At 49.8% G+C, this 17,424-nt stretch overlaps 1 protein-coding gene across 1 annotated transcript in view; it reads right to left on the bottom strand.

The window, feature by feature from the left end:
- PRR19 (proline rich 19) overlaps positions 1 to 17,424 on the bottom strand; it is a 116,272-nt gene that overhangs the window by 18,165 nt on the left and 80,683 nt on the right. The window lies entirely within an intron of this gene.

Here is a 17,424-nt window from a genome sequence, read left to right as displayed (position 1 = left end):
TTACGTCATTTCCTTGATGCCCTCCCTCATGTTACTCAGGTTGCGGTTGACTGAGACCAACTGCCGGTGAATTGACCGCATTGATCTTTATTTGCAGGCGCTGTATCTTGACCATGCTGCCTTCCAGTCCAGAAAACACTGCGTGTTCCTCATCAGCAGCAGCGCTGGCGCTCGCCCTTGGCCTATGTCTCACACATGTTTCCTCTGTACTGTGCAGAGTGGGCTGTTCCTGGACCTATGCTGCACGCTGGCCCGGATCTGGCTGGGCATCATCTCCGATGGACTGTGGTTCTGCCACTAACTGTGGCAGTGGAGGCACAATGTTACACTGTCTCTGTGGGACGGGTATTGTCAGTGTGGTTTCTTCGATGTCCTCTTGCCCTGCCTGCTCCTCTGTATGTGCGGCCTCCTCAGCTCCTGCACTGTCATCCTGTGTTTCAGGTGGTAATGTGAATGAAAAGGCACATTTTAATTTTGTGTTCTGCTCAGCATTGTTCACTGAATAAAGTTTTCTGATTTCGCGTTAGCTAAGTGTTGTCTAGCGTTTTTTGCCTTTACTGATTTACTCATACTGCTTTTACATTGCTGTGTCTCATTGCTCCACTGTATGAAGCATGTGGCTACATTTCCCATGATGCATTGCTGGGTGTGCTGGGAAAAGTGTACTGGAGTAGCATATATACTTGTAGTTGGTGAATTCCTGAGTGTGTGATTGGGATGGTGATGTGTGAGGCATGATTTGGCATGCGCCTTACCTTGTCTGGTGTTGGGAGGGTCTGAGGTCCACCAACTACTCGAGGGGTGTAGACTCTGATTTGGTTGAAATTTCCCCACCAGTCTTCTTAGCCTCTGCCAGCCTGGTTGCCACCTTGTCCTTGGACCTGGAGCGAATATCATACCTTCGCTTGCGCAAGTCCTCTACAGGGCGCTGGGTCACACCAATGGCATTAACCTCTGCCTGGATGTCCAGACATATTTTTCTCTTTCTTGACTCTGACACATAGAGTGATTTCTTTCCAAATAGCAACTCATGGCTGTGTACCATTTCCTCTATCAGCACCTCCTGCTCCCTCTCTCTGAACTTCTGCTTTCTTTTCCTCCCAGCCTCCTCCCTGTCCTTCTCTTTCTCCTGGCGATCCATTAGGAATAGTTGCAGTTGCAGTACTCAGTTGGCGGCCTCTCCTCCCAGCCTCTGACACAGCCTCAGGCAATCAGGTGCAGCATGGGCAGTCATACTTCCTGGGTGTGATGTCATCAAGCTGCACCTGAATTGCAAATTCTCTCTTTTTGCGATCCTTTAATTGCGAAATCGCAATTAAGTAATCATTATTAGCAAGGTTGCAGTATATTTCTGTGATTTTTTGGGAATCGCTAATTTTTAGCCATTTTTTTATTTACATCGCGTTTTGCGATTATCAAAATGTGATTCGCTAAAAATCGCATTTTGAGAATCGCAAACTCCAAATTTCATACATTACCCCACAGACTTCATGAGGAAGGTTGAAAGCGGTCAACTGTTGATGCTCAAGGTGAAGGGTGCACAGGGCAGGGTGCAGAACCCTCCCTTGTTGCTGAGACAGAAGATCCTCTCATAGCCTGATTGGAGGTTCGACAGTCATGCTTAACAATCCGGGATACCAAACTCTCGATGCCCAATACGAGCCACAAGAAAAATGTTGGCATGGTTGACACTGATCTTCTTGAGAACGCTGGGCATACAGGAGTCAAGAGCTCCACTCGAGATGAAAAGCGTCTCTGAGCGAGAGTGGCCTTGGAAACTCCAGCATGCAAAACCTCTGATACTGCGCGTTCTCTGCTCTAGCGAACAGTCCTCACCAAGGCTCTGCCCACTGCTAAAAGAGTCCTTACACCACCGCTGGAATGAGATGCCATTTCTGATTCGCTAGGCATCTTCGACTTAGTTTGTCCACCCTGGCCTTCACAGAGCCCTTCTGGTTTTGAACCACCAGGGAAATGCCCTGGTGTTTCAGCCATGTCCATAGATGCAGAGCCTCTTGACAGAGTCCACGACCCCACCCCACCCTGTTTGTTGCAGGACCACGTGGCAGTGATGTTGCCTGTGAACACTTGCAACAGCCTTTCCTTGACAAAGGAAGAAAGGTTTTCAATGCCAAGCCAATCTCCCAAAGCACCAACAGGTTGATCTGGAGTGCAGAGTCCTCTGGAGACTAAAGTCCTCTGATCTACACCTTTCCTAGATGACCACCCCATGCCAGAAGTGATGCATCTGTCACTACAGTCAGCTCTGGTTCGGGAAGGAATAGGGATCTGCCACTGACCCAATCATGTTGTGTTAGTCGCCATTGCAGATCCTTTGCAGCTCCCTCCAAGTTCTGGAGAGATTCCCTGATGCTGCACCCACATGGACTTCAGGTCCCACTGCAGTGCCCACCTATGCTAACAGGCGTGTGTTACAAGCAGGATGCATGAAGCCATGAGACCCAACAACCTCAGATTCAGTCTTACTGAGATCCAGGACAGAGGCTGAGACATCAGTATCATAGCCCGAATATCCTGGACGCTCTGCTCCGGAGGATAAGCCCACTACAGCACTATAACCAGAACAGCTACGATAAAAGGGAGCATCTACAAGAGAGTCAGGTGTGACTTCGGCACATTGTTCATGACCTCTTTGAGTGCAAGAGGTCCACAGTAGTCTGGAGTTGCAAGACGACAGCCTGGGGTGAGCAAGCCTTAAACAACCAATCATCAAGGTAGGAGATGAACGGAGCCCCTGACCTCCAGAAATGTGATGCGACCACCGCCATCACCTTAGTGAACCCCCAAGGGGCATTGGTAAGGCCAAAAGGGAGCACTGCGAACTGATAATGCGTGCGGCCCATGTGAACCACAGATAATGCCTGTGGGTAGGCAGGACGGGAATGGGTGTTTCATGAAGTAATTGAGAGGCCTTAGATCTAAGATAGGACAATGGCTCCTTTGGCACCAGAAAGTAGCGGGAATATCAATCACGACCTACTTCTGACGCTGGTACCCTCTCAATGGCTCCTTTGGCCACATGGACCAGTACTTCCTGCCACAAGACCACAAGGTGGTCCACTGTCAGCCTATTGGTGGACAGAGGAAGTGGCATCGGAGTCTGTTGGAAGGGGAGGGCATAACCACATTGGACAATCTGGAGGACCCATTTGGCTGTAGTGATCTCCTGACAATGGGGCAGGTATTGTCGGATTCTGCCACCAACCGATGCCAATGCCGGATCAAGGGCAGAAAAGGGGCTTTGAATGTGTGGCTGCTAAAGGGATGGAGAGCGGATGGATTGAGTGAACCTCTGCCTTTGTGCCCCACAAGGCTTGTGAGAGCTGCATCTGTGGCCTCGAAAGGATTGTACCTGCTGGCTGTGGTGGCTATGGAGAAAATAACGCATCTGATAGCCCTTGCCGTAACCATGAAGGGGTATAAGGCAGAATGAAGCTGTTGTAAGGCCCTGGGGAGCCACAAAGACCTAGCAGTAGCCCTACTGTCCTTGAATATCTCCAAGGCAAATCCAACTTTTTGCCAAAGAGACGAGTCCCATCAAAGGGCATGTTCATTAGAGATGCCTGGACGCCCCTAAAAAGCCAGTATTTCTCAATCAGGTGTGACGTTGGTCCGCCATCAAAGAAGCAATTTCTCCGCCCTGTGAGTTGGTCGTACCTAACCAGCATCTTATCATGAATTTTGTTGCATCTCGCCCATCAGCAATAGCTTGGGAGAGTATGGTCTGGACCTCATCCAGATCCATAGGTAGCCCTTGAGCAACCATATCCCCCAAAGTATGAGAATAGTGACCCAACAAACATGCAGTGTTTATAGACCACAGTGCCAGGCTGGCGAAATGGAAAATCCTCTTACCAAAGGTATCCAGCCTCTTGAATTCCCTATCCGGTGGTGTGGTAGAAAACGCACTGGGATTGATCTAGGATTTTGAGGCCTGAACCAACAAGCTCTCATGGGGGAGGTGATGGGGCAGGCAGGTTGGATCCCCAGGAGGGTGACAGTGGTGATAGCGGCAAGCAATAATCCTGTGTGCAGGAGTGCTCATGCAAGGTTTGGCCCATGCCCCAGCAGAACATCAGTGAGGGCTTGGTTAAAGGGTAATAAGGGTTCTGAAGGAGATAACCCGGGCTGAAGTACCTCTGTCAAGAGATTGGTCTTGAACTGAACGGTGGGCAGCGTTAGGTCCAGGACTTCAGTCGCCCTCCGTACCACCATCGCGAAAGCAGCCTCTTCTTCTGTAGCTACTGTGGAAGGAGAGAGGAGTCCAATGTCTGGTGAGATGTCCAGACCACTGGCTTTGTACCAGTTGTCATCGGCAATGGACTGCGCTAATGGGTCATTGCAGGTATAGGGATCCTTAGATCCCTTCCATTTGGGTTCCTCAACAGGCTCTACAGGAAAACAGGGATCCATCTCCAATTCAGACTACGTGGGCCTGACCAGCGCCAACTCCTTATCAGAGTCCGGAATCACAAGAGGTTCTGCACCACCGTTGGGTGTCAGCAGGGCTGAGAATGGCACTACTTGAACGGTCCCTGGAGGAGGTTGCAAAGTCGCCGTCAATCTGGATCCACCAACATATCCTGAGGGGTCAACTGTCACCAAAAGTAGAACGGCCAGCGGCGCCCCAGTCAAAGACAGTTGTGAACCCATGGGCTCAAGGGCACTCCGAAGGGGTTCAGCCGCCCAAAGATGAGGTACTTGGCCTTATAAAACTCTTGGAGTTGGCCGGGGGTCCTTCAGGCTCCCATGTTACTTAGGGAAGCACAGTGCAGACTTAGTTTCCGATGCTGGCTGCACAGGAACAACTTCAGAGTGGAGTTCAGATTTCTGGAATCCTTGGCTTGCCTCATCTGAAGAATGGAAGCAACGTGGATAAATGGTAGAGCACCTTGACTTCTTGGACCTCTTCTTATGGGACTTACCTGAAGAAGTCAAAGAGTGCAACAGATACTGACGCAAGCTACTCTAGGAGCGATCCCAAGACATGCCACATACGTACAGGACCTAGAGCAGTGCAGTCACATGGTGAGTGGCCAATGGCATCATTGCCCACATGCAGATGGTGGGGTTCATGGCCCTGCACTTTGCACACAATGCAAAGTCGTGGTTACTCTCCAGGCACCACAGATGTCACTTCCCCCACAGATGACGCCAACTACGCCACGCAGATCTGAACTTTGCCACCTACCGGCGCACACAGGAATTGCTCAAAATTTTCCGGATCCAGTCGAATCAGCAACCAGGAGTCAGTCATCCAACCACCGAATAGAATATCAGTTTTGTGAACACCCAAGAGGCACTGGTGAGGCTGAAGGGGAACACAAGAAATTGAAAATGTTCCTGACCTAACTTGAACTACAGGTAATGTCTGTAGGTATGCAGAATGGTTATCTGAAAATACACATCATGCTATTCCAAGTCTACCATCCAGTCGCCCAGATCCAGGGCAGGCAGAACCTGGGTCACCATGAGCATTTTAAATCTGTCTTTCTGCAAGAAGGTATTCAGAGGGTGAAGATCTTAAATATGATGAAGGCTGCATCCTTCTTCAGCCTGAGGAAATAACGGGAATAACAACCCAGCTCTCTATCTGAGGTAGGAACCTTCTCAATGGTTCCTCTGGAAAGAAGAGCACTCTCCTCTTACACCAAGATGTAAATGCACTCCTCTGAAAGGCACTCTGCGGTGGGAGGAAGCTGTGATCGGTTAAAAAGGAATGGAAGGGCATTGCATAGGACCAATCTGAATGATGTGATGGCTTGCCACCATGGGAGTAAGTGATGTATCCTGCCTCCCACAGGGGTGGGTTCGCGCCGCTATGGACAAACTAAAACAGCTTGGCAGCCTGGAGTTGGACAATCAAGATTGGTGTCCTTAGTGACCTTTACGGTGCCCGCTGGATCTCTGTCCCGAAATAACAGGTGGCTGTTGCGGGGGTTGAGGGGCTTGGTGCTGCCTGTACATGAACAATCTTGAGTAGTATCAGAAAGGTTGAAACTGGAACTGGTGGTAGCACAGTCTAGCAAGGGTGAATAGTCCTAAGACCGCACTGCGCCATGGCTCTCCTTAAAAAGTTCTACACAGAGTCAGCTTTTTCAGAAAATAGGTGGAGTCCCTCCAAAGGCATAACCATACGGGATGACTACACATCTGAAATCCCTGGGGATCACATCAACACAAGACGAGGAAGCACCACATTCCCAGAGAGCATCTGTATTGGCCTAGAAGGGAAACCGACCTCAAGGCACAGCTAGCTGAAGAGAACACATTTCCTGAATGCCTCAATCCTCTCTGAAACCCTGTCTGAATGGTGAGAGGGGGCGGAGGTCATAGGGCATTCATTGGGGCCCATCATGCTGGTGGGAGCTAGGCCCATCAGACTTTCTATAGTCAGATGCTGGATCAGAAAGTCAGGGGTGCCTGGCACCGGACCAATGTGTCTGGTTAACTGCATGTTCACAAGTAGGTAAGCGAAAGGTTTAGACCAGGTGCCCAACCCATTATCAGTTAGAGGCTCGTTGATTGGAAGGAAGAACTCAGATGAAGTAGACCCAAACTAAAACGGCATTCGTTTTAACCTTAATAGAAGTCAGTTTTAGGTCCAAGATCACAGCAGCAGGTTGAACAAGCACAGAAAAAGAAGCACTGGGGCCAAATGGTAGCTAACAACTCTTTATCAGAGAAGTATCAAGCCTCCTGTAGGTCCATATATAAACTGTCATCATTATAATTTGGAGGTAAATCTTCCCCACCATCACAATTTTCATCTCCGGGAGGTAAACTTTGGTCTGATTCGGAACCAAAATGGTGATGAAGCCTCTGAGGACAGCTCTGTGGTAGTGGCTCTATACTGTGAGAATCAGGTTGTACAGGAAACAGGTGCTCCGGAGTGGACTGAAGAACAACATTGGTCGTGATCGCAATGGGTTCGGTAGGTGAACAGACATTGGAGTTGACACTAGATACCCTTCATGTGTTGACAGCGTCAGCATGGGTGATGAGGAAAGCGGGACTGATGCAGGTCTTGGAGCCACAATGAAAGTCTACAATGGAGACAGCATAGAAGCTGAGCTGGATTTGAGGGGCTCAGACAGTGCTGAGGATGGATCCGTCAGCTGGAACCAAACTTAAGGTCCCTACCGACTGTTTGGGCCTGAATGGCATGCTTGTGTCACCAATGGCCCAGCGAACTCGGGTGGATCACGACCACTTGCAGAATGGGCTCCTCCAGTAGTGATCAGGAGCGAGACCGATTGGGACTCCAACACCACGGTGACTTTCCTTTTGATAGAGAGTGGCAGGATGGGATCAAATCCTATTTTGCCTTCTTGTATTTCCTCTTCGACTTGAAATTTGACTTACCTGATGATTTCCACCATGCAGAGTATCTGTCTTGGGATGGGCATCGAGAGTGGGAGCAGGTGCGCGCTCTCAACTAGGAGCAGATTTAAGCAATGTTTGGCAACGTACATCTCATTACTAGAAGTGATGCCCAGGTCCCAGGAACCGAAGGCACACATCATGCGGGTCCATCACTGACATCTGTTTACGACAGTCAGGGCACAGTCTGAATCCTGTAGTTTTAGGTGAGGACTTAATTCAGTCTTTGAAGGTGCGAAACGAAAGGAATTGATTTTGGCATGCAGGGGTGGTGCTCATATACAGATTAGCTCTGTCACTTCCAGGGTGAAACAAAGCCATCACAGTTTTGCATGGTGCCACCTAGCAGCACACAGGCCCATTAAGAACATTTCCAGTTAAAGTCAGGTGAACTGGGATATTCTAAAGGTGAGGAATCCGCAGTTAACAGTATCCATCAGAAACTTCCCGCCCGCCTAAGTCAGCAGCAAGAAATCTGGGGATAACAATAGATAACAAGCTCTCCATGGCAGACCACATCAACAATGTAGTGCGTACCAGCTAGGGGCTAATGCGTAATCTCAGGAAAATCTTCAAATGGATTCCTCTTCCCTCGCGCATGCCCCTTATACAGGGACTAATCATTAGCCGTCTAGATTATGGTAATGCACTACTCGCCTCCATAAATGAAGAGCATTTGACAAAACTTCAGGTCCTGCAGAACACTGCAGTCAGGCTGGTCCTAAACCTCCCTCCCCGCACTCCCTCCGCGCCCAGTTTGAAGACCTTACACTGGCTCCCCATCAAAAAAAGGAACAAATTCAAACTATGCAGTCTAGTCCACAAGACCCTTAACAGCAAAGGAAAAAAGAAAGGAACAAAGGAATAGAAGGGGGTTCCCCGCTGGGGTTTGGATTTGCGGCAGGTTAAGGGGTTAAACAGTGCAGAAAATCAACAAGGGAAACCCTGCAGCTGCATAATGATAAGGTCCAATAATGGATCCAAAAAAATCAAATAGGGCAACATAGGGAACTGTCTAAGCCAAACATCACATCAAACTCCTTGAGTCAGAGATTTATTCATTACTGCTTGTTTTAGTCACACTTTTCTTAAATATAAAAAGGAATTTTATATCATTTTTTAGGTAGATAGCATTATTGGACCTTATCATTATGCAGCGGCAGGGTTTTCCTTAACGGCAAAGGGCCAAAATATCTCACTAATAAGCTGATAAAATGCCAACTGCCCAGAACTCTTCGCTCTACCAGTAAACACCTCCTAACAGTACTAACAGTCAGAACAGTAAGGAATGGGGACTGATCGTTCTCTAAAATTGCCCCTGAAACATGGAACACTTCGCCTCTATATCTCAGATTGGAATCGGATCATAAGTGGTTCCGAAAAACCCTTAAAACCTGGCTTTTCTAGTTCTGACGAGTCACCTCTTCTGACTTCTCTGAGTATCTGCTGGCGCTATGAGACCTACGGGTGATATACGCGCCTAACAAATACTTCTTGGAATTGAATTTGTTCCTTCTGGGTTTTTTTTATAACTCTTTTTATTTGCAAAAATAAACTTGTTGGTCATTACACAAAGGCATTCAGTTATTACAGTGTTGCATCCACAGATTCTTATACAAACATACCACTTCTGATGTCATAGTACACAAGATGGTAGTAATACATAAAACACTAAGGCGTTAATGGTTCATCAAGGGAAGGGATCAAGGGAGGTTCACACAGATTGCTGCGGTACTCATTCCATTTTGACCAGATTGCCACCCATTTCTGGGACAACCACATACACTGTCTTCTCTTGCAGCATCCAACAGTCCCTGTCTTTCTTCCATGCACTGAGCGTTGGAGGTGTTCTCGCTCCCCACAGACGTGCTATATTGATTCCTTCTATTTTTAAAGACAAAGTTCCTGCTTGTTTAGAAGGACAACACAACAACGATATAATATCTGGAAAGACAAGGAGGGAGTTGTGCCAGACCACTATGCCTGGAAGCACAAACGATCTAGAAATGGCTTAGAACAAAAGACTTGCACATCCCAGTGGTTATTTGCCAGGGATCCAGGATGCAAAAGCGGACTCACTCAGAAGGCCATTCCATAAAAACTCTGAGTGGGTTACCAAACACGAAGTGCTGAAAAGCGTCTTTCATGATTGAGGCAATCCACAACTATATTTATTCGCAGATGCAGAAAACAAGAAATGCTCACACTACATCTCTAGTTACAATCTAACACAGTCGACGGGGAATGCCCTTTTGATAAGACTAGTCACATAGGCTTCTGCATGTGTTTATCAAACTGTACCATTGGAAAGCCAGACCAATCCTGATAGTCCCGCAGTGGCCATTTACGTGGTGGTTCATGGGCCTTCTACATCTATCCAAGCTGCCACACAGGAAACTGCTGTGCAGATCAGCTCTCCTGTACTCCACGTCAATTCCAACATGCCAACATTCCATTGCTGAACTTAGCAGCCTGGCTCCTGAATCCACACAGTATGGGGATTTTAAATTGCCACTGGACTATATTCACAAGAAGCACCATGACCTTCCACCAGAACATCTTACGAGTTTAAATGAAAGAGGTTCTGCATGTGATGTATCCAAAATACCTACGAACCCATCATGTGAATCTATAAAGAATGCTCTTGATGATTGACCCTGAGGGCCACGGAAGCAGCACTGGCATTGGATGTCTGAGAAGAATAAGCTACTGTCCTCTTCCTGTGGTGCCCTGTCTTGGCATCTCCAATAGATTCTCAATCTATGATGCATCACTCTACCTATGAATTTACAGAGGGTGCTTTGATGATGTACCCTGGAGGCCATAGATCAGGCCTTGAGAAATCTATTCGCCCACTCACTATGGTGAGTCAGATTTTATCAAGGTGGGCTATTTTTAGGGATACTGGCCCGTTCTGCTGAACTGTCAAAGAACAGGTGTTGTGTTCACTCCGAAAGTGAAAGAGCAAGAAAGATGCCTTTAAATCTTGTTTTTATCTTGCCACATTTACTCTGGGAGACAGAGGTATAATGACGGCTTATGTCTTCTTACAATTTGCTGCTTATTTTATTCTAGAGGTTGGTGTTTACTTTCCTTTCTCTGACTGCACAGTTTGAGGATTTCATAGAGCGAACTGTCTGACAAACCTGCTATACAAAGAGTGTGAAATGAAAGGCTATAAGATGTCAGATTTTTTTCTAACACACAACATTTGAATAGCTTGTAAATGGACTATAGAAACATTTCAAAATATATTTCAGTAATTATGAAAGCACATTTTTGTAACTGTGATGGAAAAAAATGGGAGAGCATGAACACAAATTGGAACACTACTTGGTTATGTGCAAATGATAAATAATTTTGCAGAAACCCAAATTCCACTGATTATTTTCTATACACTATATTGTTTTATCAGTAAAACAGCATGATTGTGGGAAATGGGAAATGAGCTAACGGCAGTAAGCTACACATCATGCTTTAGTAAATATGTATTACAAGTGAGTTTTTAGCCATGAACTGAGAAACATTCTCGCACCCGCCCTGATTTTTTTTTTTGTGTAAATTGTGTTTTTATTGCAGATTCAGAAAATATACAATCGTTTGGCCCAACTCTGCCACCCCCCACAGACATCACACTCAGATCGTAAAGAAAGCATCATACAGCCATTTAGCCCACATCCCGGAGGCTGGGCGGCGACAGCTAGGAAACCATGAAAATAATATAGCAAAGGAAACAATGACATCTGCTAGGCAAGGTGGTCTAAGATCTGCTTTTCTATATCTACTCAATCCCTAACCCCAACAAATAACTTGTCCCATCGCGCAAATGATAATTGTGGACATTGCCATCGTACTGCAGTAGCCCTCCCTGGCCAACGAACTTCCTCACATGTGTGTCACCTAAAGAGCCAAACTCAGTGTGCCGATCCCTAATTAGGGAAACACTGCAAATAGACACGCCATCCAAATGTCCTCACACTATGCACTTAGTAGTCAGTCATCTCCTGTACCATCAGCGGGACCCCTATCTACCCCTCCCCACTCTCCCCCCCAACTACTGCCGGTGTGGGCATAATGCAGGGCTACTCCTAATCGGACAAGAGCTGAAGGAGCAATACTCATCTGTCAGTACATCACATGGAGTCCTAGGTAAGATTCTCATTCCCTAGTCCTTCTCACTAGCTTGGCAGCCACTCAGTGTTTGCACCAGTCCCTCCCATGCCCGTGCCATTTCCAAACTTTTCACATTAGCAGTACGAGATGCCTGCCTAAGTCTTACAGTACTTTCACTACGGGCCCATTTATGAAATTCGGCAGCCCATCGCCTACGAGATGGGCCCTCTGACGATTTCCAATGCCAGGGGATTTCCCTCTGGGCTAAAATAAGACCTAGATCAATGAACTTACTAGTGACTTTCGTTTTCTTCGTGTGAGGGAACCAGAGCAACAGACAGGTCGCCATGTCGTAGTCCACCTGCCTATCTGTTACTTCGTTCAGAAGCGCCCCCACCACAGACCAATACGATCCCAATTTCGGGCAGTCCCATAGCATATGATCCAGCTCCACCTCAGGCAGCACACTTCGCATCTGCTACGTGGAAATACCTCCGAATCCTCCTCGGGGTAAGGTAAGCTCTATGCACTACAAAGAAGTGCACCTGCTGAAATCGAGCGTTCCTACACCACTTCCACGTCCTTCTCAGTATATGCCCCCATGTCGTATCCGGTATGGGCTTCCCTACACTCTCCTCCCATTTTTGTTTTAGGGCCGTGAGGGGTTCTAATCCTTCGTGAAGCATTCGAGAATGCAGGCAAGTGACCGCCTTGAACGTACCCACCGCCATTACCACGTATTGGCAGGCCATCGTGGTCGGAGGTTCCGACTGCCCAGTCTTCCAGTGTTTCCTTATCGCCGACGTCACAGCCATATGCAAAAGGAAACCTCCGTCGGGAAGACCGAATTGGTCCTGCACTGCTCGAAAGGGCAATAACTCGCCATCAGCATATAGGTCACCAATCATTTGCAGCCCCATCTGCTCCCAGTCCATGAGGGGGGACCAATCCCCTCCATGTGGCAACGCTGTCAGCATGCCCAGAGGTATCTCAGGTGCATATGGATGAGCCACTCCTGCCCTCTTTTGGCTTCTATTCCAGCACAACCTCAGAGTCTTTTCCTCCAGGGTCAAGTCCCGCACATCAAGTTGTTGCTGCATGACGATATATGACAGGACATGCCTCTGTATCCCCGCCCCCCGATTCTGGGTAGGGCCCCTACATTCTCTTGCGACATTCTGTGTAAGGATCGTTAGCTGCGCTGCCAGATAGTAAAGTTCGAAATCAGGAACCGCCATTCCCCCTTCCGATTTTGGCTGGCGCAGCATATCCAGCGCCACCCATCGTCTCCCGCACCCCCATAGAAAATCAATGGTGAGCGTTCGCAGTTCCCTAAAGAACCTAGGCGGAATCCACAGTGGTAGCGTACGGAAGTAGTAGAGCAGTCGCTTTAAGGCCACCATTTTGAGCAGCGCCACTCTCCCCACCACTGACAGTGGGAGGGTGGCCCAAAACGCCATACAGCTCCTCAGAGCTCTTATGCAGCGTCCTATGTTCCCTTCCAACCTGTCATCGGCACCGTGATAGACCCTTACTCCTAAATAGGTGAAGCACGACCGCTCCCATACCATATCTGCGACCATTGGCGGTGGGGGCATATCTGCTCGCAGCGGGAAAATACACGTTTTGTTCCAGTTAACTCTAAGACCCGATAGCGTCCCGAATTCTGTAAGAATGTCTACCGCTCCCTCCAGCGCTGCAGATGTGTCCTTCATGAACATCAACAGGTTGTCTGCATAAAATGAAATATATTGCTGAATACCTCCACACATGATGCCCCTGTATGCCATCTCCGATCTAGCCAGAATAGCCAGAGGCTCAATCACCAGTGCGAATAACAGGGGTGAAAGTGAACACCCCTGCCTCGTTCCTCTCTTTACCTTCTGTTTCTCTATGTTCCTCAGTGTCTCCTCAGCGTGTTTGACCTCCGTCAGAACCACTGTCCTTTCCCCAGAGTGTTTACTAATACATATCCCCCTCACCACCACCTTGAAAGCATCCCATTCTATTCCTCTAGTAGACGCCGTCCCTTTATTGACAGTGAAATAGTGTTCAACACCTTCCCGAATCTTGGAGCTAAAAACCTGATCTTCTAACGTTTCCGGGTTCAATCGCCAAGTGGGGATCACGGTCCTCACCCGCTGCCACTGAAGGGATACCAGCTGGGGATTGTGATCAGAAATGGTCCTAGCCAGGTATTCTGAGTGCGTCGCCAGGGAAGCTATTGTGCGGCCGCATAAGATCGTATCAATTCTAACGTGAGGTTCATGGAGTGCAGAAAAGAGAATAATCCCTCTCCTCAGGGTGGTGTCCTCGCCATATGTCAATCAACTCCCATCTGTCCTGCCATTCCACCATCTGCCTCGCTACTCTGCGTACCGGGGACTCAACTAATGGTGGATGCGACCTATCCAATGGGATGTCAGTAATCGAATTGAAGTCTCCCCCCAGTATTACCGGCCCTGCCAAATAATGTGCCAATGCGCCGGATAGAGTGTCGAAAAATTGGGACTGGTCTGTGTTCGGGGCACAAACACTGCAGAGCACCACCTCTCGGCCATACAGTCTCCCTTCTACCGCCACATATCTGCCCTCTGGATCAATAGCCTGATTCGTGACCTGGAAGGGAATCCCCGCTCTCACCCATATCAAGACCCCCCTAGCAAATGCTGAGTAGGCTGTACCAAACACCTGGCCCCGACAGCGCTTCTGCAGCGCAATACACTCTTGTTTGGTAAGAAGGGTCACCAAATATGCATGCACCCTATGACGCCTGGACATGGTATGCAGCCCAAGGACGTTCTACGTGATACATTTCAATTCAGGTAATGTCCCCATAGCCGCTTCCCCTCAATGTCCCCTCCTCCAAACCCTGCCAGCCCACACCAGAACCATTAACTCCTAACCTTTGAACACACCCTAGAACACCCATGAACCTCCCCCCAGAACAGGACCTAATAGCAAGGTATCAGTCCCCATCCAAACTACCACAACAATGCACACAAAATTATCCTGCAGTAGCAGGATACAGGTTGCCTTAAGGGCAATGGGAGCGTGGTTCGACCCCGACAGGTGGCAGCACCCGCCCCAGCCTCCCGCCCCGCAATCCCGCTTTGTAGCATGGCACAGCGACAATAGTCATAGAGATTACCAGGTACTCCAGCTTCTCTAATTGCAGTCCAGGGGCAGGGATTCACCCAGAAGGCCATGCAGTTTACAGATCGTCCGTAGTTCTGGGTGTCACCTCCGGACCCTTGGCGCTGTCTTCATCTGATAGTTCAGTGCCCAAGTGTCTTCTGTCGTCCTCTGATTCCGACCCCCTGACCGAGTCCTCCTTCTGGGACCCCATTATCTCCGCCGTCGCCGCCAGAGCACCCCGCCTGTCAGCAGCCAGCTGCGTGAGCTGTAGAGCCCGTTGATTCTTGTTCCTCTTACGGACACATTGCGATTGGCGCATCTTTGGCGGTTTAGGTTGCCTCTGTCTCCCCTGCCCTTTTGATCTGTGCCTGCCCTATAGGATTCGAGCCAGGTCCAAGCTTCCTCGGGCGTCAGGAAGAACTGTGTCGTACCGTCCATGATGATTCGTAATTTGGCAGGGAATAACAGTGAATATTGGATCCCCTCATCTCTGAGCTCTTTTTTGACGGACAAGTACGAGGCTCTGCGCCTCTGTATCTCCTGTGTGTAGTCCGGGAAGATCGTGACAGTGCCGTTCTCCACTTTAAAAGGCCCAGCTGCACGGGCATTCTGAATCAAGAGATCTCTATCTTTGTAGTGAAGGACTCTAGCCACGACAGGTCGGGGTGGGCGGCCCGGCAAGGGCGGCTTGGCCGGGACCCTGTGCGCCCTCTCGAGCGTGAAGAAGGAGGAGAGGCCCTCCGGGGCAACCTGTGTCCTGAACCAATTCTCTAAATAGGTTATCATGTCAGTGCCCTCGATTTTTTCCGGCAGGCCAACCACCCTTACGTTGTTGCGCCGGTTTTGACTTTCAGCATCCTTGGCCTTTTTCTCCAGCGTTGCCAGTCGTTGCAACGCATCCTCCATCTTACGTTCTACTGTCACCACCGCCGGCTTCAGGTCTTCAACCACCAGTTCAGTTTCTTTTACCCTGTCCACCAGTTTCGAGTGGTCAGCCCTTAGAATTCCCAGCCCCGTCGCGACTTGCGTGATGTCGTTGCGCAAGGATTCCTGCGTTGCTGTGATAGCCTCTAGGATTTTATCTAAGCTTTTGTTCAGCCTCCTTTCGGACACCGAGCTTTCAGCATCGTCCCCGTCATCCTGGGCGTCTTCCTGCCCCACCGCGTCCGCCCCCTTATTTTTGGGTTTCATTTTGAATGACAGAGCGTCCACTGTTCCACAAAGAAAAGCTGTCCTCCCCAAATCACTGCTCTCAGTGCGCCACAGGCTGTTGCAGGAGCAATATATCACTTGTTGATGTCCATAGATACTCGTTTGCGCACAGCTGAAGCTCACCGCCCCACTCAGGCCACCTGCACAATAAGTAGTACTGTACACTTCTTCACCGCAGAGGCAAGAGATCCCCAAAATCACGTGTACACCCCCGCTCTGTGCGCCGTGCTCGTGAGCCACCAGAATCGTTTCTAACACCGCTGGCATATCATAGCTCCCTGTGGCGAGTTCGTAGGTTCCAGCACTCCCCCCTCAAGCATTCCCTTCACCAGTCGCTGCTCTTCTCCTGGGCCAATTCTTCCAGTGAACCCTCTAAGGCATCCAGACCTCCGGGAAGGCACTCAGTGACCCCCACATGTCCAGGCTCTCATCGCTGCCCACAAGCCAATAATAGGGTATGGCCCGGCTGGCCCCTGCCCGCTCCCCGCTGTTCCTCCACTCCAGCTATCAGGGCTCAATAGGGCGGGCCTCACAGACCACAGCGTCCTACTGCCAGGCGGTATCCCGGGTACTCTCACCCCTCAGCTCCACCAGTCGAGCATTCACGGCCCCCGGCTGCGCAGCGCCACAGGCCTGCCCCCGCCCCCACCTCCGCAGTGCCGGGATCAGGCCCGCACCACCCCACTCACCGGAGGTCCCAGGAAGGGTCCGTCTTCTGCCACACGACCCCCAGTCCTTCCGACGGGCTCCGCAGCGTACGTCCCGCCGCACAACACCCGCTCGGCCACAGAGTCTTCCAGCCGGCTCCTCAGTGGGCGCACGTCGTCCGTTCCAGCTCCCTCTGTGTTTCAGCGCCACCGCGCCACAGGATCCACCATGAGCGCTTTGTGGGCAAAGGGCACCGCAACTTGCGTGGACAGCGCCTCACCTCAAGCCCTCTGTGGGCGCCGCTACGAACAACACTGCAGACGCCGTGCAACGGAGGCAGCCCCCAGTCCGGGCACCATTTTAGGGCTCCTCGCCGCCTCAGCCAGCAAAAGCGTTGATCAGGTATGCTGCACCACAGGTCTCGCTCTGCGGTCCCTCAGCGCTCCCGATTCAGGCACAGGCATCATCACAGCGCAAATGAGTCATCACTTCCCAGTTCCCCCAGTCGCGGGCTGCCGCCATTTTGCCACTCCGTCGCCAGCACCTCCGGGAACAAACTGCAATACAGGGGCACACCGGAGCCACCGGAGATCACACCGGTGAGCGAGAAGGCTTCCGCAGTCGTTCCGACACTTGCTCAGTCAATCCTAGCCGTAGCCCAGGCAGTTTTCAGGATTATTGGCGGAATCGGGCTCGGAGCTAGCTGCTCACGCCGCCTCCGTCATCGGCGCCCAAGCCACGCCCCCTCGCACCCGCCCTGATGACAATACCATTAGCAAACTAAGAAACAAGTCCGCAGTCATGTGTGCCCTTTATGTGGGCTAGATTCTTATCACACATGGAGCGAGAGTCTAGTCTATTAAACCCAACAAAAGTATTTTGTATAGCGGAAATGCTGTATTTGAAGTC

The sequence above is a fragment of the Lissotriton vulgaris genome, chromosome 7 (genome assembly GCF_964263255.1).
Source record: "Lissotriton vulgaris chromosome 7, aLisVul1.2, whole genome shotgun sequence".
Taxonomy (NCBI): domain Eukaryota; kingdom Metazoa; phylum Chordata; class Amphibia; order Caudata; family Salamandridae; genus Lissotriton; species Lissotriton vulgaris.
Note: the sequence above shows the minus strand (reverse complement) of the source record. Positions and strands in the feature narration are given on the sequence as shown.